Source organism: Pinus tabuliformis, chromosome J (genome assembly GCF_031772625.1).
Source record: "Pinus tabuliformis cultivar Carrire ecotype Pingquan chromosome J, CPIR1, whole genome shotgun sequence".
Taxonomy (NCBI): Eukaryota; Viridiplantae; Streptophyta; class Pinopsida; order Pinales; family Pinaceae; genus Pinus; species Pinus tabuliformis.
Window position 1 is genome coordinate 1,124,811,175 of NC_142295.1, and position 23,084 is coordinate 1,124,834,258.

At 35.7% G+C, this 23,084-nt stretch overlaps 1 pseudogene; it reads right to left on the reverse strand.

Annotated features, from left to right (window-relative positions):
- Positions 1 to 1,173: 1,173 nt before the first annotated feature.
- LOC149231028 (UDP-glucuronic acid decarboxylase 2 pseudogene) lies at positions 1,174 to 19,560 on the reverse strand (annotated as a pseudogene).
- Positions 19,561 to 23,084: the final 3,524 nt, after the last annotated feature.

The window sequence follows — 23,084 nt, forward strand, 5'->3', positions numbered from 1 at the left end:
ATTTGTCCTGCTGATAAATGATGCACGTATGTACATACTCCTCCATCCTCCCGCATCTTCTCCCAAAAGAATCCTCTCTCCAACAATGCCAAAGAACGACGCATCCCTGGGTGGCCAGCCCATGGCGAGTCGTGGCACTCCTTCAAAAGGTGCCTCCTGAGTCCAGATGACTTTGGAACATAGAGTCGGTTTCCAAAGAACAAGAACCCATCTCGTAGAAAGAACTTTCGTGTCTTCCCCTCCTTTATCTGCTTCACTATATTCTGCGCCAAAGTATCGGTTTCAACACTTTCCTTGATCTTATTCTGCATCTCTTCTGACATCTGAACTCGACTCCTACTCCTAGCTGCCCTGGTCTTCTCTTTGTCCATTCCTGCTAAGGGGATCTGCTACCGCATTGTGCCTTCTCAGTCTATACTCGATAGTCATGTCGAATTCTGCCAAGAAGTCCTGCCAACGAGCTTGCTTCACAGAAAGCTTCGGTTGTGATGCAAAATAACTTGCTGCAACGTTGTCAGTCTTGACAACAAACGGCTTCCCAATCAGGTAATGCCTCCACACATGAAGACAGTGAATGATCGCAGTCATCTCCTTCTCATGAACCGGATACCTTCGTTCTCTATCCTGCAACTTCCGACTCTCATACGCCACCGGATGCCCATCCTGCATAAGAACTCCTCCTATGGCAAAATCTGAAGCATCAGTGTGTACCTCAAACGGTCTCTCGAAGTCAGGCAACTTCAGTATCAGTGTTGTAACCATCCTCTTCTTCAAGTCATCAAATGCCTCTTGACATTTGCTCGTCCAACTCCACCTCTTGTCTTTCTTCAATAGGTCTGTCAGTGCCGATGTCACTTAGGAGTACCCCTCTACAAACTTCCGTTGGTAGTTGGTCATGCCTAAAAACACCCTCATCTCATGGGCATTCTTCGGTTCAACCCAGTCTTCGATCGCCTTCACTCTGCTCGGCTCCATACGAAGCTTCCCAGGAGAACGACAGTAGCCAAATGAAGTTCAAATTTCCAATCGTACAGGCGGCCTTCTCGATAAGAGCTAGAATGAAGGCAATGTTTCTCAATTTCATGTCAGGAGTGGCCTTCTTTTTAGTGCGCATTGGAGATTTTGGTCGACCTTCATCTTTGGACTCTATATCACAACCTTTATCTTCGGACTTTATATCAATTTGGGAGCTGGACGATCCCGCCATCCCGTTCTTGCCCAAAAGAGGAACAGTAGCATCCATAACCGATGATAATATTGGGCACGAGGGGCTGCCGGACCTGTTCTCAGGCAATGGAAATTTTTCAAAAACTTGTATCAGAAAACTGATACTATCCAGAAACCTATTCAGTTATATGCATCTGCTCCAATTGAAATGGATGAGTCACTAATATATAATATCCCCGTATAGTATTCGCCAGATTGAGACTATCATAATTACTTTTTTATGTAATTAGAATTTGATTTTTGGTTTTGTTTTTCAATGGTTTATATTGTATTTTTTAATATAAAAATAAATTTATTGTTATTAAATAATTGTGCAGTTATTATATATTTTGTAGTTTTTGGTGGGAATCTATAAATAAATTTTGGTCAAATACATGAATATTTTTTATTTAAATTATAATTTTTTGATATTTAAAATGTATTTTTAACTATTTATATATGAATTCAATATTTGTAATATTTAAATTGTAGAAATTTTACAATTTAAACTTGTAACTTCAATAAATTTATTCAAACATGTAATTCCAACGAATTCTTATCAAATTTTATACAAAATTAATCTTAAAAATGCAAAATATATAACATAGATTCTCACTGGTGTACAAGCACTCGTCTGAGGCTGGCATTCCTTGTGGTTGAGTCTAGAAGAATTTGGTTTGTAGGTTAGTTCAATGAAGCCGTTATCAACCGTTCAGTCTGCATTGCGATAGGTTAGGGAGAATCAGAGATGACACACCCAATGAGTCATTATGTGGTTCAAACTATTGGAAACGCAGTCTCAAATGGGTGTTTGCCAAACCCTTGGTCTTTTGGTGCAGCGCACACAAGAAGATTGGTTGTTGAAAAATTATCTCAACAATTCAACCAAATGTACCTACTATAGTAAGCATTAGTTTTAAGTCTCCCTTTAATGCTTACATTATTATATAAAACCACACATATTACAACAATATATACTATAGTAAGCATTAGTTTCAAGTCTCCCTTTAAAGCTTACATTATTACATAAACCACACATATTACAACAATATAACTTGTCTTTGTCTCACTGATCATCAACACTCATATCCATTATGGAATCTCACCAACATCACTCTTTCTTCATCCACTACTTCGAGCTGTCACTTGAAATCCATTTGACACATGCTTGCCTCGACCCATCATTGATGAACTTTGCAAGATCAACAATATTGACAACTCGGCTCGTCGAGGCTTCCACAATAAGAGTTGTTAAGAAATGAACCATCCTATGGACCAAGCACAGTTGCAAGATATTTCCCTTTCGGCTATCCATCAGTGGCTAGGAAGACAATCTGAAAACCATCCTATGGACCAAGCACAGTTGCAAGATATTCCGCTTTCGGCTATCCATCAGTGGCTAGGAAGACAATCTGAATACTGAATGTGTTCAAAAATTGATCAAACAACTTGACCTGTTTCACACACATGGATCTCATATTGTAACCTGTAGTCTTCGTTGTTCAGGGGTTTCCAAGCACCAAGAACAACAAAGTCAAATTATGCAACAATGTTCATTAATTGGTTTTGCACCAAATATAACTTACATCATACATCATTGATAGCTTAAAAGAGTCTGAGAGGTTCCACATTAAACTCATCATCACTATCATAATCTTAGAAGTCCTCAAAGTTTTCTTCTGGCAGGTCTTCAAAAGTAGCTATGTTAGTGGATTCTTTTAATTTCCCATTTAAGAGATCTTTGGCACATGTCTTACAATTCAATGTTGTGTCCATGTTTCTCGCAATAAAAACATTTGATTGAATTCTTGTTTTCATGAACCCTTCCCGAGAATAGTGCCATCTCAGGTTGCAAGTTGTCCTTCGCATCACCTGTTTTTATTCTCTTTTATTTTTCTAAGAGAGTTGCTACCATTTCATCTAATGATTTGGAAGAAAATTGACTTCGGGTAAAAATAATATTATCATAATTGGAAGGTAGATAGTTTAGCAGAATATCCTTAGCATCTTCATCTTCTATTTTCGTTCCAGTTTCCCCCAATTGTCTTATGAGTGATTTTAAATCATTGATATGTGTAGACAATGATACCCCTTCATGCATCTTAAATTTGAATAATTGTAATCTCAAGGTGAATTTTGAGTTCACAAAAGTTTCCCCAAATATTTGGCTTAACTCTTACCATATTTGTGCAGAAGATTTTTATAGGTCGATAAGATGAAGTTGTGAGTCTCACAAAAAAAGACCTATAATAGATTTAACTTTCTCTTCCCTTTTCAACCAATCAGATCTTAGGGTGCTGATTCTTGTCCTTTTACCAAATTGCACAAATTTGTATGTATTAAATCCATTTGGACTGGGTACAGAAGTTTGACCCATTGAATTTCTCAACTACTATTTGCTCCATATTTTAAAAAATAGTTACTGCAAAAATTATTACCTCATGCATTGGCTCCACTGCTTAAGGCTCTTGCGGTGAATCTCGCACCTAGATTTCTCAATCGGTAACTATCAAGTTTAATCTAGGGGAGACCCAGGATCAAATCTCATTGCTGCCACTATAACACCAAGAGCATAACCAACCACCTGCAGGTCAGGTATACTAAGATCCTATGGTTTTAGCAAGAGCACACCCACGGTAGGGGGGTCCGCCCCTCTAGCCGCCACCACACCAGGTCAATGTACTCAATGAGATTTGAACTTCAGACCTCCCGAGCTTCGCCCATGTGTCTTACCGTTAAACCACACATCACTGTACACAAATATGGACCAATATTGATAGGCAACGTTGTAGATTCCCTTAGGTCGTCTCCTTCCCACACACAACACTCACTGGCTAGGCATGCATTTACAACATGCGTTGTACCTAAATAATCTCCTTAATTCTGGAAGCAAGACGATTATCCTCTGGTATCGAATCTCCACGCTCAGAGTTTCATGCCTCTACAAATTTAGGATGGCATCCACAGTCAAAGGGGCATCAACACAATCCCAATGTTTATCGACACACTTAGGATTATCCTTCGGAGAAGCAATAGGTAATCAATGTTATCATGCTATCGAATATTATTTCCATGCCTTGGGCAATCGAATCCGACTTGAGTGCTTCCGTTAGAGTGATTGTTACTGACGACTTGGCTCTCATCGGCAGGGATGAATGCCTCTGCAATTGGATGAAGATTTATTTATAGATGTAACTTCCCATATGCCCAACTTTTGAATTACAATTGCCTACAACACCAAACGAATAATCTAAACTGCGCCAATGGCTTCTTCGCTTGCAGTTGGTATTAAAACTGAAATATTGGTGGACTTAAACTGTGGAAATTGGTAATTCATAGATGTTGCAAGTCTTAGCCCTTCAGGCCATGTCTGAGGGAAACCCAACCGATGCAGTGTTTGGGGAAATGTGGAAGGCCTCGCAACCAAGTTTACTAAACCACAACCCAAATATTTAGCATTCCAAGAATCTAGTTTTGGGCACGCGATCCTAGAAATTATGACAGATCTGGCGGTTGGGCAGTCGTATCTTTCAGACTCCTCTCATATCTACCTGGGCTTTTTGTGAGGAGTAAACCCAGAGCTACCAGCTCTGGTACCAAGTAGAAAAACAGAGAGATGCACATACAAACGAAAAGTTCTATACCAAGTATAAAAACAGAGATGCACATACACACGAAAAGTTATATTACACACTGCAAATCACATTACATATTTACGGTGCTAGTAAGATTTAACAGATTGGTTGAGAAATTATCTCAACGACTCAACCAAATATACCTACTATAATAAGGGTTAATTTCAAGTCACGCTACCACCAAAACAATGCCAACTAGTTCCTGTAGAATGGCAATCATGTTTCGGATAGCTGCAAGCAGGTGGCACACAACTTGTGGCTCCAGTCAAGATGCATTGCGTGGCTCCAAGGGACTCATGCTGTGTGTAATTTGTACTGTCCATTGACGTTAGAAGGCAAGCACTACTATAAATTAGATAAAATTAGCCTTTCTATCTCTTATCAAATAACAATTATTTTTTGTTATGGTGAGTGGCCACAACACTACCTCTATGCCTTTGTATTCTCCAAGTTTGTTGACAATTTTGGAAGGCCTTTTTGTTTATCTACACAAATTAGGGAAAGCAGATACCTAATTGGGGAAAGCAGATACCTTATTAAGGTAATAGAAAGCAGAACTTTAAAAAAAACAAATAATCATTAATTTTTTTAAATATTATATTATATTTTTAATTAAATAAACATAATAATTTTTTAATTTTATTTAATTAAAAAATATTTATTAAAAATAAAATATATATTAAAATTTTCAAAAATATTTTTCCCCATTTAATCCAATCAACTAAATAAATTTTTTTTTGTACCTCCTTGCTAACTTGAATTAGATCTTTTTGTTTTCACACATCTCATATTACTTCAATTACTAATTCAAATTTGAGTCGAAGAGTGAGAGTCTTGTTGTTTGATGTCAAATTTGTTGAATACATCCAACAACAAGAAGTGTTCCAAACTTCTTTTGAAAATTATACATGTGGAGATATATATTTCAACATAACAAAAGCTTTGGTAGGACTTTGCACCAGCATGAAAGTCAGTAAGTCCTTACAAAAGATGTCCAGACTACGTAACAACAAATCCATCTGCAGTAAATATGGATTGATTGTTGATGATCCAATTGTGCAAAGAAGAAAACATAGAAAAGCTCAGAAGAAAGGTCATAAACAATCGGCTAAAATTCATCCTCATAAGTCAAATAGGCACAAGAAATGATCATATAAAATAGTGCCCAGAATACATTACTATGAGCCCAAAGATATCCATCTTAAGTCTCAAAGAAAAAATATGATTACCTGTTGGTTACGTGGACAAACTAGACATACTACAAACAAATCTCCTCAAGGAAGAGAGTCAAGAGAAAATAGAGGCAAAAAGACACAAGAATGTGCCTCTAGAAGGCCTAGAATCTGCTTCAAGGAATAAGTACACCTGATGAAGAAAAATTGTTGTAGTTCATCAAAATCATCTGATTCGAGTTTATCTGAGTTTGAACATATTGAAGAACAAGGAATGTCCAACAGTGCAATTGCACAGATACTGATGAGTGCAACTGTAGCCCTTTTGAGATAGACTCAGACTTTAGCTTAGAAACAGAAACAGAAAAGGCACCAACCAAAGAGAAAGTGTGTATGGCACACACTATTGATGATGATGAATCAAAAGTTCTGGCAGGCATCAAGATGCTTGTAGAAGGAGAAATGAAAGAAAAACTTCTAGAAACTTTTTTACAAATCAGACACAGAGATCTTGGTAATACCTCAAGAGGTAATATTTCTAAAGCATTGTTTGTTGATGCTTCTTATGAGAAAAACACAAAATATTTTCAAAGAAACCAACAACATACAAAACCAAGGTCTTTGACTCTAGGAGAAGTCAGTCATGGGATTCATCATTTAAAAAAGGAAATAGTTGAGTTGAAAGCAAAAATATCTTAGATAGAAAAGGGAAAATGGCAAGAACTAGAAGAAAACCCTAATGTCGAGATTTTTTGAAGATATGCAAAATAGTGGCATAGGGTTTGGCAATATGAAGATCATGACCATTCAGTATCAGCAGCACCATGTACTATTAAATGTTAATATACAAGGAGGAAACTTCACTCTCAGAACATTAATAGATTCGGGTGCAGACATAAATGTTTAAAAAAAAAGTGATCCCAGCCAAATACTAGACACTTGCATATAGGCAAGTCACTGGGGTATGTACACAAGATTTCCAATATGAAGTCTCGAGCGCAACTCTTTGTTTTCCAAGATATTGTATGACAATGAAGTTTGCAGTCGGAAATATTCCAATTGACTGTATTTTAGGAAATATTTTTCTTATTGCTGTTGAACCACATGGATCGGCGAGATTACAGGATGTCAAAGTTGGTTATTTTATACTTGTCCCTGATAACAAAGGTTTCTTACAAACCATCACATTGCCTTTTATTTCAACACCAAGAATATCCAAATTGGTATCAGAGCCAGTAACGTCTGGTTCATACAGGTATTTATATTTTACACTCTCTCAAAAGATAACATGGAACCTAGAAGAAGATCTATTTCATTCAGAGAACTTGAGAAAGAAGAAACACAAGAAAATAATTTTGATATGGAAAATCTGTTTCATAGTGCATCATCTTCAATGATTAACTTTGCAAAATAGAGTTAATAGAAATTCGGCCATCAGCCCAATGGGCTCTACCTTCCATAAGCCCATCAGAAGTTTATGGTGATTTGTCTGTGTTTCATTTGAAAGCTATAACTAGAGTCATTGTTAAAGAATGTGTCTCTCAGATCCAAGAAAATGTTGAATCCATTCAAACCATTTCCCTTTTAGATCCTAAAAAGCTTCAGGAAGAAGCTCGAAGACATGGTACTTCTTATCTACATCTTGGCTGTATCCGGGTGGGCATAAATTCTTTAACCCACAAAGGGCTTAATACATATGTGTTGGCTACTATTAGAGATCTCACGCATAATAGATATACTGATTCATTAATTGGTGGTATCGTGGCTCCTTTATCAGTATGGTTTGATTGCCACCCAAATTTCTCAGTATATGTGTATGATGAACACATTAAGGAAATCCTCCAATTGCAAATCAAAACTAATGGTTTTGATATGAAAAGAAATAGGACAAACATTTTAGTTCATACTAGAGGGTGTTTCAAGTACACAAACACATTATATCCAGCCATTCTACATACACCCAGTCAAGAGTCAAAATCCAGCGGCCTGGTAATCACTGATGCTCACAATCAAAAAATTGAGCATCAAACCCTCAAATGGGAAGATCTTAGCTTTCCTAAAAACTGGGTAGTAGATCTACCTCAGTCGCCCAAAGTTCAAAGTATCACGACTGCTCAGATACAAGAAGGACCAACTAAAGCTACTTTATCCTTCCCTAGAAGATCTACTTTGGATTGCAAAAGAATACAAGAAGCATATCAAGCCACAAAATACCATATAAACTTAGAGCATATTTCATGTCAGCCATTTAATTTCACATCTGTAAATACTCCATCTGTAAGCTGCTCACATGTTGATTTATTCGAACTCGATCAGTTATTACATTTTTCCACCCTCGAAGTAAAATGTCATGTCTGCCAAACAATAGATTGCTTACAATCTCTCGCAATTGTTGTTCTCCACAAAAAACATAATCCCAGGACTGAAGATGCCCCTTCTACTATTACTACAAATTCATGTCCAAATCCAAAATGGTCTGACATTCCATTTCCTCATGACACTGTCCTAATGAATCATGAATTACCCACTCTGGAGAATGAAGACCCCCGTTTCACTGAAATTTTTAGCAAGATGAGACCACCTAGGATGCCAAAATATAGCTTGGGATATCTTGAAAGGCTAGATAGTCTCATTCCATCTTCAAGATTTCAAAATCTTATTCCACCAAACTACAAAAAGCCATCAATCCCTGAAATGTACAAATTCTTCTCCCTCGTGGATGGGTGTCCTAAACATAAGATTAATAGAGACTGGATGAAGAACATGCTAAATTGGGATCTCTATACACATCCTGAATCCAAATAATTTAGTCTCAGCGCATCTGTTAATGAAAAATATGCTCTTTCTCTCGAATGGAAAAAGTATATTGAAGAAACAAACTCATGGATTTCTTTTTATGTCTAGAAGAAATTAAAGGAACAACCAAAAGTACATATGGCCGATGCAGAAACTTCATCTGCACAGAAACATTTCTGGACAGCTTGTGATGGAAGCAAGTTAAAAACAAATACCGCATTCCCTCCATACAAGGAAATCATGCTAGGAGAAGCTAGCAATTGAGCCAACGCCATTCCTTTAGTATTAAAAGATGATTCAACCCTAGGAATAGATGGAAGGACCTAGAAGGCCAGTGAACAAATAAACTAGACAAATACAACAATTAAAGGGCTAGAGATGAATATAGTAAAAAGTTCTGAACAAAAGGACTGTTTTGACTCACTATCAGTCGTTGTACATAGTGTGGATAAAAATTTGAATGATGTCAACTTTTCAGTTTATGTATTAAAAGGTTTTGTCAAAGAATCAACAACACAAATTGAAAGCATGGAGAGAAAGGTAGATTATGAGTTTGAATCTACTCAGACTCTTATGGGTAAACTATCTGAAAAATTTGAACAACTTGCAATATCTACCAAAGATAAGGATATCCCTACTTCCATGTTGTTTAGCCACCATGTACCCATTCAGCATGCCACAAAACATGTAGAAAGGTTTCCATTTCTATTTCCTCAAGAAAAACCAAAGCAACACACTGGCACTAAAGAATCTTGTAGTGAATCCTATTCTCTTTTCACAGGGACCATGACCAAAGAAGAAGGGCAAAGATCCTCAAGGCAACATCTTTTGCCTATATATGAACCTTTGTCTAGCCAATTCACTAGATATCCAACTCCTGACCGCAATGGCAAGGGAAAGATGCCAGAAACTCATATCATTCAGTCTAGATCTTATAAAGAATGGAATATTGATGGCTTGAGTGCTGGTCAAATCAGACAAATGATTGACGAGATGTACACTGAATTTAAGCTTATGTGTATGAGAGGAAAATATGAAATTGAATTGTGAAAAACTCTCATCCAGTGCTTTACAGGTACCCTGTAGAGATGGTGGGAAGTAGAATCTTCCCCTAAATTACTTGCAAACGTGGAAGAATAATTTGTTAAGGATGAAGCTGGAGATGTTATCCACAATGAAAATGGTGACCCCCAAAATAATATGATTGGAGAATTAACCTCATTCATCCTAGAACATTGGTGTGGAGCAACAATAGAAATTGCAAATAAACATGAGATGATCTAAATGAATCTCAAATGTAAGAAAATGTCCCAATATGAAGATTTCCACAAAGATTGGACATAGAGAATTTATGAAGTAAAAGAAAGCCAGAATGACCTGTGGAAACAACTATATTTAGCAGCATTACCTTCCAAATTTGATATGAAACTTGGGTTTTGGCAAGTTGCAGTAAAAGAAGAAGATAGATTCAAAACTTCCTTCAGCATTCCTGTTGGTCATTATCAGTGGAATGTTATGCCCTTTGGCCTAAAACATGCACCATCTAAATTTCAAAGGTCATGGACCAGATTTTCAAGCCGTACTTTGATTGGCTCATTGTATATATTAATGATGTGTTAATCTTTAAATCTGCAGAAGAACATTTCAAACATGTACAAATTTTTACATAGGTAGTTAAGAGAAGTGGGCTCATACTAAGCAAGAAGAAAATGGAATTGTTTCACACAAAGATCAAATTCTGAGGACATACTATTGAGGATGGCCAAATCACATTACAAAAGCATGCACTTGAATTTGCTGATAAATTCCGAGATATGATAACAAATAAAAAAACAATTGCACAGATTCCTAGGTTGTTTGAACTACGTCAACAATTTCTATGAAGGATGTGCCCATGACAGAAAAATGTTAAATCAAAGATTGGAAAAATATCTTGGACTTCAGAGCATACCAATGCCATCAGAAAAATAAAATCTAAGGTTTACCTATTCTCTACCTTGAAGATGAGGATTTGCCAAAAATTGTAGAAAGTGACGCCAACAACATTGGATGGGGAGGTATTCTCAAGAAAACTAAAGAAGGAGAAGAACAAGTTATACAGTTTTCTTCAGGCACATGGAACCAAGCAGAACAAAACTATTCTACAATTGAAAAAGAGGTAAATGTTGCATGGAATTGTATAGACAAATTTGACATCAACCTCATACATAAAAGGTTTCTTCTCAGGACTGATGCTTCTGCTTTAAAGAAAGTGTTAACAAAAGACATCAAAAATCCTAAAGAATCTAAGTTTGCCAGATGGCAAGCTTTGTTTGCAAATTTTGATTTTGATGTTGAGCATATAAAGGGAGAAAGAAATTGTCTACCAGATTTTTTGAGTAGGGAGTATCTGGAAAAAGAAAATCATCTAATGGTTATTGTCACTGAGTTGGACCCTAAAACACAACAATAAGAACTTAGAAATATTCCAGACAACACCTCATGGCCAATCTATGTTGAAAAATGGAAACCCACTTGGAAATTAAGAAACACCAAAGTTATGGATGCAAATCTACAGCCTCATCGGGACTTACAACACCTTGTGCCAAAAAGAAAGATTTACCCTAAGTCCATCACTTGGATACATGATATGGTGTATAAGAATTCAATGATGTATTCTGATCTTGCAGACGAAGCATTAAGGGAAAGTTTTCATGATATCAGTCTGATATGGAATGAGGGAAGCAATAGAACCAAAACATTTCATAAATATTATCCTATTAATAGAACCATATATCTTGAACGTCTTGCAAGAATAATGTGGCCACAAAAGGATCCAAGGCTTGTATTTCCTGACACTGCCTATAATTTCCAGGGCTATATAGATCTGTGGTGGGATCTCTTATGCAAAGAAGAAAGATCAGAAATACATTATACATTATTAAATTTTGGACCTGTTTCATTACACAATTAGTTACAACCAACTTGGTTATAGGAATGGTGGAGATGGTATGGGATAAATAAGATTGCTATGGATCCAAGGTACTTTGAAAGAGACTTTCTAAGTGATTTCCAGGAGTGCATGGAGTGTTTTCACCTTTCGTGTAAGACTATTGCAGATCTAAATTTATCTAAATTTTATTTTATTTTATTTATTTATTTATTTTAATTTTTTTACTTCTGATGATCGAATTTTAGGCTACTTCATAAGACGACATCATCATTGGTTAGTCTTAACCAAGTGAACCATCAACTTATCCTCGGGAAACCGACGACATCATCATTGGTTAGTCTTAACCAAAGTGAACCATCAGCTTATCCTTGGGAAACCAATGATTGTCTGAAGGATTTATACAAAGGCATGGGAAACTAGTGGAGCATACCATCATAATAATCAACTTTTTTTTCTTCTGATGATCAAATTTTAGGCTACTTCATGAGAGGACATCATCACTGGTTAGTCTTAACAAAAGTGAACCATCAGATTATCCTCGAGAAACCAATGATTGTCCGAAGGATCTATACAAAAGTATGGGAGACTAGTGGAGCATACCATCATAATCCATTGGGAACATAACTCAAAAGACTCCAAGGCTTCTCAGGCTTCTCTTGAAAAGCATCCACAATGTACAGTAATGTCTTGTCAGTTGACTTTGATAGTGACTGATTTTCGTGAGATTTTAGTGTGATTTGATCCATATCTCAAAATCTAAGTACAATTGTCTAATGTTTGTCCCCTTCTCATCCTATAAAAAGAGAGAAATAAAGCTCATTGGGACATCCACGGTTTGGAGAGTCACATAGTGAGAGTCTTGTTGTTTGAATACTAAAACAACTAAATAAACATTTACTTCAATCATATTTAAGTAAATTAACTAAATAAGCATTTGGTTCTTTATGACAAATAAAATAATAAATAATTTCGTAAGTATGGATTTCTGTCTTTATGGTCTTCATTTATTCATTAAAAACTAGAAACCAGTAAATTCATTATTACAATAATTTCCACGGCCTAACCTAATGTGACACAGTACATGTCAATGGTGAATGAGATTATTAGCACTAAATGTTGTCAGTACGTTTGGCCGGCCTGATATTTGAAGTTGTGCTGTTTTCTGTGTTTATGGTCTTCATTTATTCATTCAAAACTAGAAACCAGTAAATTCATTATTACAATAATTTCAACGGTCTACCTTAATCCGACACAGTACATGTGATCGGTGAATGAGATTATTAGCACTAAATGTTGTCAGTACGTTTGGCCGGCCTGGAATTTGAAGTTGTGCTGAACGTTTTTTTAAGGGATTTTTAAACTTATTTGACGGCCACCCACAATTTTGAAACGTTAAAATAATTTTTAATTGACGTCTAATTATCTAGGCGGCTGGTCGTAGTTTAAACTTTAATGAGTAGTTGAACTCAGACAATTCGTACTCTGCTTAGCTGTAGCACTCAGTATTATCACTATTTCTTAGTTCATTTGCTAGAAATCAGATTTGTATAAACTCAAAAAGAGAATACAGAGAAAAATTGGAGTATTGTAATTTTCTAGTTGCACAATTGCGAACATATATTTAATAAATCATTTACTTTTGTTTCCCTCTCACTTCTTTCAAGCTGAGATCTTTCAAGCTGAGAGAGGCCTGCGACAGGGATGTCCTCTCTCGCCTCTCTTGTTTATCCTAGCCATGAATTCACTTAGTATCCATATCAACAAAGCAGTGGCTGAAGATAGATGCAAACCCATAAAGATCTGCAGGCACATCTTCATCTCACACAACCTCTTCGTAGACGATGTTCTTTTATTTGCAATGCTTTGTAGATCATCATGGATCTGTTTAAAAGATATTCTAGACAGATTTCAAAGAGCTTCCGGACTCCTTATAAACAAAGCAAAATCATTGCTATATCACAATGATGTCGACATGGAGACAGTGCATTGGATTTCTCAGCTCTTTGGTATAGAATACAAATCGCTCAAGCAAGGCCTCAAATACTTGGGCTTTCATCTTAAAGCAAAAGGCTACTCTAAAAATGACTGGTTATGGTTGACAGAAAGACTTTACAAAAAAATATCTGCTTGGGAATATAGGAGTCTATCTTTGGCGGGCAGGGTTACACTTTCTCAAGCTGTTTTATTGCAGATGGTGGTTTTCTGGGCTCATCTATTCTTCCTTCCGGTAAGCATTATCCAAAATATGACCATGATTACGACAAACTTCATATGGGGAGGAAGTTCTGAACAGAGGAAGTTTCATCTATCTAAAATGGACAGAATTTCATTGCCAAAGAATCTGGGTGGATGGGGATTAAAGGATTTGAGGATTTTTGGCAAGGCTCTTTTGTGTAAATCGCTTTGGAGAGGGATCTTCGGGGTCGGGCCTTGGAGCTAGACTATAAAACAGAAATATTTGAAAGGTAAATGCCTAGAATCTTGGTATAGAAATGGCGCAATTAGAATCAAAAAAGGATTGGCTATTTGGCTTAGCTTCAAGAAAGTTGAGAAATATTTCTTGTCAAAGCTGAGATGGAGAATTCACTCTGGAAACAGGCTCATAATTGGACTTGATCCTATTGCATGTAGTCATAGCCCCTATTTCCCAGAAGATATCTTGTTCGTCTTGCACAGATTCGGTGTCTTCACATGGGATAAACTCATCTCTAATTGGTCTGGCCTTTCCCCTATATGGAAGGACGCTGTTGACATTGGTCTGCCTGCCGACTTCTCTTCTACGTGGAATGCGGTCAAAGCTTCTCTGCAAGCAAGCGGGATTCTTCGTGGGGGGCTAAATGACCACCTAACTTGGTCCATGTCAAATGCGATAGCGCCAACGCGAGTTAAAGACATCTACTCTGATATCATATGCTCAAAGGCTTTGAATTCTGTCTCAAATTTTCTGTTGGCTCTTTGGAAATCAAGCTGCCATCCTAGAATGATTTTTTTTGCATGGTTGGTGTTCAATAATAGGAATCTGTCTTGGGACAACCTGAGGAAGAGAAATTGGCATGGTCCTAGCAAATGCTCGATGTGCGAATCAGTAGAGGAGACTAATCTTCACATGTTTTTTCAATGCAATTCCTCTCTGGATATCTAGTATGATCTTGCCATTTTATTTGGATTTCCTCATAATGTCTTTGTTTCTGTTCATGCAACCTTTCAATATTGGTGTTCTCAATGCGAGTCTAGGCGCCCTCTTCTTATTATCATGATTGGGTGTGTTTGGAAGTGCAGAACTATAAAATCTTCAGAGATTCCAAGGTTCCCTATAAGTCCATTTTGCACCGCATCAGCTCAATTTTTTACTATGTTCCAAGAAAACAGGCCTAAAGTTTGGGCTTGGCTATCTGTGGTCTTTGTTTTTTTCTCAATGATTATGATGATAGGCATATGTATCGATGAGTTTTGCCTCTCTCGATCTAGAACCAATTTCTAGAAGTTTTGAATATTGGTCTGCTCTTTTTTCCACAGTCTCCATGTTACGCTGTGCTATCTGTCATCCCTATTATGTGCTTTTTCTCAATGATGTCTTGATATGGGGTTGTTCAAGTCATCCTTTTGTATCTAATCATGGTTTTTATATTGACTTAATACAATCTATGGCGCTTTTTCCTCTGAAAAAAAATGCGAACATATATTTAATAAATCATTTACTTTTTTTTTTAATCATTATAAAATCTTGGAGTGTTTGATACGAGTGTTTATCAAAAATAGGAAATTGGAGTAGTGTAATTTTCTAGCTGCAAAATTGCGAACATATATTTAATAAATCATTTACTTTGTTTTTAATCATTATAAAATCTTAAAAGTGTTTGATATCAGTGTTTATTAAAAAAAGAATGTATTGTATATGTTTGTATTTGATAATAATAGATGATCCATTTCTATTCATTAATTATATGGTAAGAACCTTTATCATTAGTGAGTGAAAGAGGTGATTTAGTCTAGATTGCATTTTTAAAAGTTTAGGAAAGGTATTTTGACATGGATATTTATATATGTGAAATAAATAATTATAAATAACTAAACATAATTTATAAAAATTAAATTTTATAATTATATATTTGTTAAGATATTAATTACTTTATATATCTACTTTTAATATATATGTAATATTATTCCATATTTTTTAATTGTAAATAAAATTTTGAAATAAAATAAAATCTTATTCCTCATACATTTCTATTTCCATTTCCAGACATTGTCTCTTATCCAAATTACATAACTTTTTGTTTGGAATGTCACTGCTACTCAATTATAGTTTTTAAGAATCACTTAAATCTCAACATTTTTAATACTCTATTTTTAACTTTAAACCTACCTCCTAATTATTATACAAAATTTGTGTATTTTTTAACACTCGCAACTTAAAACATAAAATTCCATATATGAAAAACAAATGACCGTCATATAATTTCCGATGGAAAACAAATGACCGTCATGTATTTTCCATTTGATGATGTCTCGTAGCAATCTCTTCTTACGACACAGCTATAAATTTAATGCCCCAATTTAATGTCTGGTTTAATTAAATTGTAAAGGAGTCTCTTCGTTCTAGCTAGAGTAATGGGAAAATTGTTTATGATTTTTTTAATTAGATTTAATTGTCAAACTTTTTAATCTCTTAGATTAATAAAGTTGATATGGATTTTAAATTAAGTAGAAATTTAACTTTTAATTAAGGTTTCATTTGATAAAAATAAAATAAAATAAATAGAGAGGTGTTTTATTTAAAAATAGTGTTGTTTTATGGTTAGTAAATCATAGTATTTACAATATAATATATTTCACATTACCAAATTTTTAAAAAATTATAAAAATAAATTGAATCTTAATTTTATTTTAAATTATTATATTAATTATTAAAAAGATTAATGTATTAATTAAATATATGTATAACTAAAAAAATATATAATAAGATTCTTAATTATGAATATTCATTTTCATTTTAGGATGAAAATACTTAACTTGATTTGTTAGAATATTATAGCTTATTAATACTACATATCAAAAAAACCATAATTTATGTTCATATAATGCGTGATTACTAAAAAAAATCTAAAATATTCCATGAAAATTAAATCCATATCATCTACTTAATAATTAGATAAAAATCAGACTTGAATTGAAAAAGAAGGAGTTGCAGCTCACAGGTGAGTACTGCACCTGGAGACTGCACTCAAAACAAAGAGAACTCTCTCCGTACACTCTACATTCATCAAATGAGGAATTACATCATTAAGTACATTACTATAGATCAGGAAGTTGCAACCAAACTCATACAATCTAGGAACAAATCCTAAACTAAGGAGATATGTTACAACTTGTGTAACCATTTCTCCATTAATACAAAATAATATTAATTATTTTCAACTCCCCCCTTAATGGAGAAAGGATTATCCTGAACTCCTAGCATCCCTCTAAACAATTCAAACTTTACACGCCGAAGAGGCTTAGTAAAAATATCAGCTATGTTATCACAAGTTTTACAATATTCAACACATATCTCTTTTGACAGTAGTTTCTCTCGATGAAGCAGAGCTACAGTGCTCTGATTTTTGCTGCTCCATGCTATGACCCCGGATCCAATGGTGAATGCGTAACCTGTGATATATCTTCGATCATCCAAGTTACCTTCCCAATCAGAATCTGAAAAACCTGCTAGAATAACATCAGAAGTGTTAGTGTACAAAATTCCATAATTACTAGTACCACTAAGATACCTCAACACACTTTTTGCTGCGATCCAATGACTTTTGAGTGGTTTTGTCATGAACTGGCTCAACACACTAACAGAGTATGCCAAATCTGGTCTAGTTGTAGTCAGATCTATCAAACTTCCAACTAGTTGTCCGTACATGGTTGCATCCACCTCTTTAGTACCGTCATCACTCCTCAACTTTAAGTTCTACTGTAATGGTGTTGCTGCTGATCTGCACTGCTCCATTCTGAACCTTTCTAGCAAGCTTCTGGCATACTTCCCTTGAGTAAGAAAGGTTTGTCTAGAGTCTTTCCATACCTCCAATCCCAAGTAATAATGAAGGTTTCTGAGGTCTTTCCATCTCACACACTTGTGACATCTGATTTCTTTGATCAGATTGTTAGCATTCCCTGTTATGATCATATCATCTACATACAAAGAAATCAAAATAATTTGCCTCTGTTTATTAAAATTGGTATACAGATTTGGATCATTCAAGCTCCTATGAAAGCCATGCTGAACAAAAAATGAGTCAATTTTCTCATACCACGACCTGGGTGCCTATTTTAAACCATAAAGTACCTTTTTCAATTTACACACAAGATGTTCTTGCCCCTTTTTCACAAAACCTTCAGGTTGTACTAAATAAATTTCTTCCTTCAAGTCACCATTCAGAAATGTAGACTTAACATCTAGCTGGTGTAGCTGCCATTTATGTTTTGTTGCTAAGGAAATTAACATTCTAATGGTGTTTAATTTGGCTACAGGAGCAAAGGTGTCATTGAAATCTATTCTCTCTTGCTGTGAGTAACCCTTTGCTACCAATTTAGCTTTAAGTTTCTCTATACTCCCATCTGCATTTATTTTTGGTTTATACAGCCATTTGCATCCTATGGGGGTTTTACCTTCAGAAAATTCAACCAAATCCCAAGTATGGTATATGTTTATTGATTCTATTTCCTCATACATTGCAGCCCTCCATGCATCAGATTTACTTGCTTCCTCATAATTTGCAGGTTCTACAATGTTTAAAAACTTTGACATTAATGCATATTCTTTCAATTTAGAAGGTAATTGAGTATTCCTACTTGATCTCCTTGGTAGGGGACTTACCTCAAATCTGTCTATTTCAGCCTTTTCTGGGCTTGCATTATTGATTACATTTCCTGTTACTTCTTCTTCTTGTTTCTGCTCCTGCTCTTCATCTTCCTCACTGTTTTCTTCCATTAGCAATGGAATGTCCCAATCACTGTTAGAGTCATCCTTTCCTTCTTCAACCTGTTCTAGTTCTAACATTGTAAATTCCCCAGGATTCCCAAGATTGAAAGGACCAACATGTTCACCCTCCATAAGTCGCATAAGGCCTTCAACCAGATCAGAAACGAACTGGAAGCTCCGTGTCTGTTTCCCATTTCCATAGACTGTCAAAGGCTCCTTGCGCAAAGCCTGAGAAACAAAATTACTTGCAACCCGACCATCATCACGGCACATTCGCGGACCGTATGTATTGAAAATTCGAGCAATCCGAACCTCAACATTTGCTCCCATAGTCAGAGTTTCGGCTGTTCTCTTACCCTCATCATAGCAACTGTGGACTCCGATGGGATTAACATTTCCCCAGTAAGCTTCAATTTGAGGATGTTCAAGAGGATCTCCATAAACCTCACTAGTACTTGTAAGCAAAAAACGTGCCCCAACATACTTGGCAAGTCTGAGTATGTTTAAGGTTCCCACATCATTAGTTTTGATAGTCTTCACAGGATTGTGTTTGTAATGCACAGGGGAAGCAGGGCAAGCCAAATGGTAGATCTGATCAACCTCCAACAATAAGGGTTCCACAACATCATGCCTTATCCGTTCAAACCTTGGATTGCCAAAATGATGCAAACCATTCTCCTTCCTTCCTGTGAAGAAATTGTCGAAAACAATAACACTGTCGCCTCTTGCCATGAGCCTGTCAAGTAGATGACTGCCAACAAAGCTAGCTCCACCCATCATGACAACTCGTAGGGACTTTCTCTTCAAACCTAGGGGCACTTTAGCCCCCGAATTCACCATCGAACCCGAATGATACTAAGCAAACCGAGAAACAGGCGTCTCATAAACAACCCGATGAGGTTTTTCGGACACAAACCTTCCATTTTCATTAACATTAGAAGCCAAAAAACCAGGCTGAAGGATAAAGAAAGTCGACGCGATGGCGATTCCTATCAAAATAAACAGCAGCCACTGCTCCCTGAGCAAATAATCTACTGCCCTGATAATAGACCACATCTTTTCTGGCTTAAGAGAGTACTCATCACTGTTATTCATATTGGACTGATAAAATTTCTGATCCTCTGATGAATAAGTCTTCAATGAGCCACCACCGGGCAAGTCTGATCTGCTGCCACCAAACAGATCAGGAACTCCAATGTGCCACCACCGGGCAAATCCGATCTGCTACCACCGAACAGATCAGGAACTCCAATGCGCCACCACCGGGCAAGTCTGATCTGCTGCCACCGAACAGATCAAGAACTCCAATGCGCCACCATCGGGCAAATCTGATCTGCTACCACCGAACAGATCAGGAACTCCAATGCGCCACCACCGGGCAAATCCGATTTGCTGCCACCGAGTAGATCAGGAACTCCAATGCGCCACCACCGGGCAACTCCGATCTGTTGCCACCGAGTAGATCAGGAACTTCAATGCGCCACCACCGGGCAACTCCGATTTGCTGCCACCGAGCAGATCTGAAATTTCAAAGTGCCACCACCGGGCAAGGCCGATCTGTAAAAAATTGCAGATCTTCCAAAGAGAAAGAGGCTGGCGCTACTCGACGGCGAAAGATCCGCGCCAAAAACAAAATCGACGTGTCTTCCGAAACTGGCGTGATTAAGGCTTTCTTTTCCGCGCCAATGGCAATTTCTGGCGCGCTGGCGCGATTATCACTCTCAAAACAACGCCAAATGGCGCGACTGTTCCTTAATAAACAACGCCAACCCTTTCTTCCACTCAAAAATGGTGCGACTGTTCGCGACGAAACCGCGCCAACCCTATTTTCCGCTCAGAGATGATCAGTCATCTGAGACCTGTCTTCAGGTGTTACTGCAGTCCACCTGATTCTACGAATGCTTCTGTACACTCCACCGCCACTATAGTTCTGTAATCAATGATGCATCCTAAAAAAAAATTAAGGCTATCCCTACTCTGTGCTTTGATACCAAGATAAAAATCAGACTTGAATTGAAAAAGAAGGAGTTGCAGCTCACAGGTGAGTACTGCACCTGGAGACTGCACTCAAAACAAAGAGAACTCTCTCCGTACACTCTACATTCATCAAATGAGCAATTACATCATTAAGTACATTACTAGAGATCAGGAAGTTGCAACCAAACTCCTACACTCTAGGAACAAATCCTAAACTAAGGAGATATGTTACAACTTGTGTAACCATTTCTCCATTAATACAAAATAATATTAATTATTTTCAACTTAATTATTGAGAACTAAATTAAAATTTTAAAAAATATTCTAAGTAAACACTGTCATTTTAAATAAATACAACTTTAAAGTTAAATTCTTCTATTTATTAATTCATTTAATTAAAAAAAACTTATATAATTAAAAATACCTTCACAACTATTAATTTTTCAAGAACTTATTTAAAATCAATTTAAATCGTAAAATATCAAACCAATCAAAATTAAAATTTTATTTTATGTGTGCCTCTTCATAATTGAACTAATCTCCAATATCGATTTGTTAGCTCATATGTATTGTCTTATTCTCACATTTGTCTTTACAACATGTTTTAGGTATGCTATTTACTCGTTTTTCCTCTGAAATAAATCTTCATTTCTAGATTTCAAATTTTGCAATAAAGTCTCTGTTTTGTCCTTTTTGCTTTTTTTTATTAAATATCTCCGGCCTGTGATCACCATGTTTCGGACAGATTTAAAAAACAAGCAAATGTACAAATTGGGCGACTGGAATGGACGGGAGATTTAGGTGGAGGTTAAGAAAAAATAAATAGGAGAGTTAGGTGGAGGTAAATGGGAGAGATAGGTGGCCTTTAGGAAAAATAAATGAGATATAATGATGGGTTTGTAAAAATGTGATTGCATATTATTTAATATATGTATTCTTGTTTTAATGTTATAGTAGTTGGTCTCTGGAATGTGGAGGTAAATGAGAGAGGTAGGTGGCGGTTAGGAAAAATAAATGTGATATAATGATGGGTTTGTCAAAATGTGATTGCATATTATTTAATAGAGAGATATTGATGATGTATTCTTGTTTTGATGTTATAGTAGTTGGTACCTAGAAATGTGGAGGTAAATGGGAGAGGTAGGTGGCGGTTAGGAAAAATAAATGTGATATAATGATGGGTTTGTCAAAATGTGATTGCATATTATTTAATAGAGAGATATTGATGATGTATTCTTGTTTTGATGCTATAGTAGTTGGTACCTGGAAATGTGGAGGTAAATGGGAGAGGTAGGTGGCGGTTAGGAAAAATAAATGTGATATAATGATGGGTTTGTCAAAAATAAATGTGATATAATGATGTGTTTGTCAAAATGTGATTGCATATTATTTAATAGAGAGATATTGATGATGTATTCTTGTTTTGATGTTATAGTAGTTGGTACTTGGAAATGTGGAGGTAAATGGGAGAGGTAGGTGGCGGTTAGGAAAAATAAATGTGATATAATGATGGGTTTGTCAAAATGTGATTGCATATTATTTAATAGAGAGATATTGATGATGTATTCTTGTTTTGATGTTATAGTAGTTGGTACCTGGAAATGTGGAGGTAAATGGGAGAGGTAGGTGGCAGTTAGGAAAAATAAATGTGATATAATGATGGGTTTGTCAAAATATGATTGCATATTATTTAATAGAGATATATTGATGATGTATCTTGTTTTGATGTTATAGTAGTTGGTACCAGGAAATACAACATTTACTTCGGCACATGATAGAAATCATAAAAAGTAATGCAATTAAAAATTATATAGATATTTGTATAGTTATATAAATTAAATTAAATGGGTATAAATATAAATAGAAATTAAAACATTTTAAAATTATAAATTATAAAAATAAACTATATTATTATTATTATTAGTAGGTATAGTCATACATTTAAATTTTTTTAGAAAAAAAATATACATTCAAAAATATGTAATAACATTTTAAATTATGGAGATTCATTTCTATTTTATTATGAAGATTTTTAATGTGTAAATAGGTTTTTTTACAATATCATGGGCCAATAGAGGTGAGTAGAGGTTAAGGAAAAATAAATGGGAGAAGTAGGAGGAGGTTAAGGAAAATTAAATGTGATATAATGATGATGGGTTTGTTATAATGTGATTGCATGTGACATAATAGAAATATATTGATGATGTATTGTTGTTTTGATGTTATAGTAGTTGGAAATACAATTATTTTCTTTGGGATATTGTAGAAATCACAATAAGCAATACAACTAAAATCTAGATAGATACTTGCATAGCCGTATAAATTAAGTGACTGGTAAATGTGGATAGACATCAAAACACTTACTTCATAATACATCTCACATTGTTAAAATTAAAAAAGTT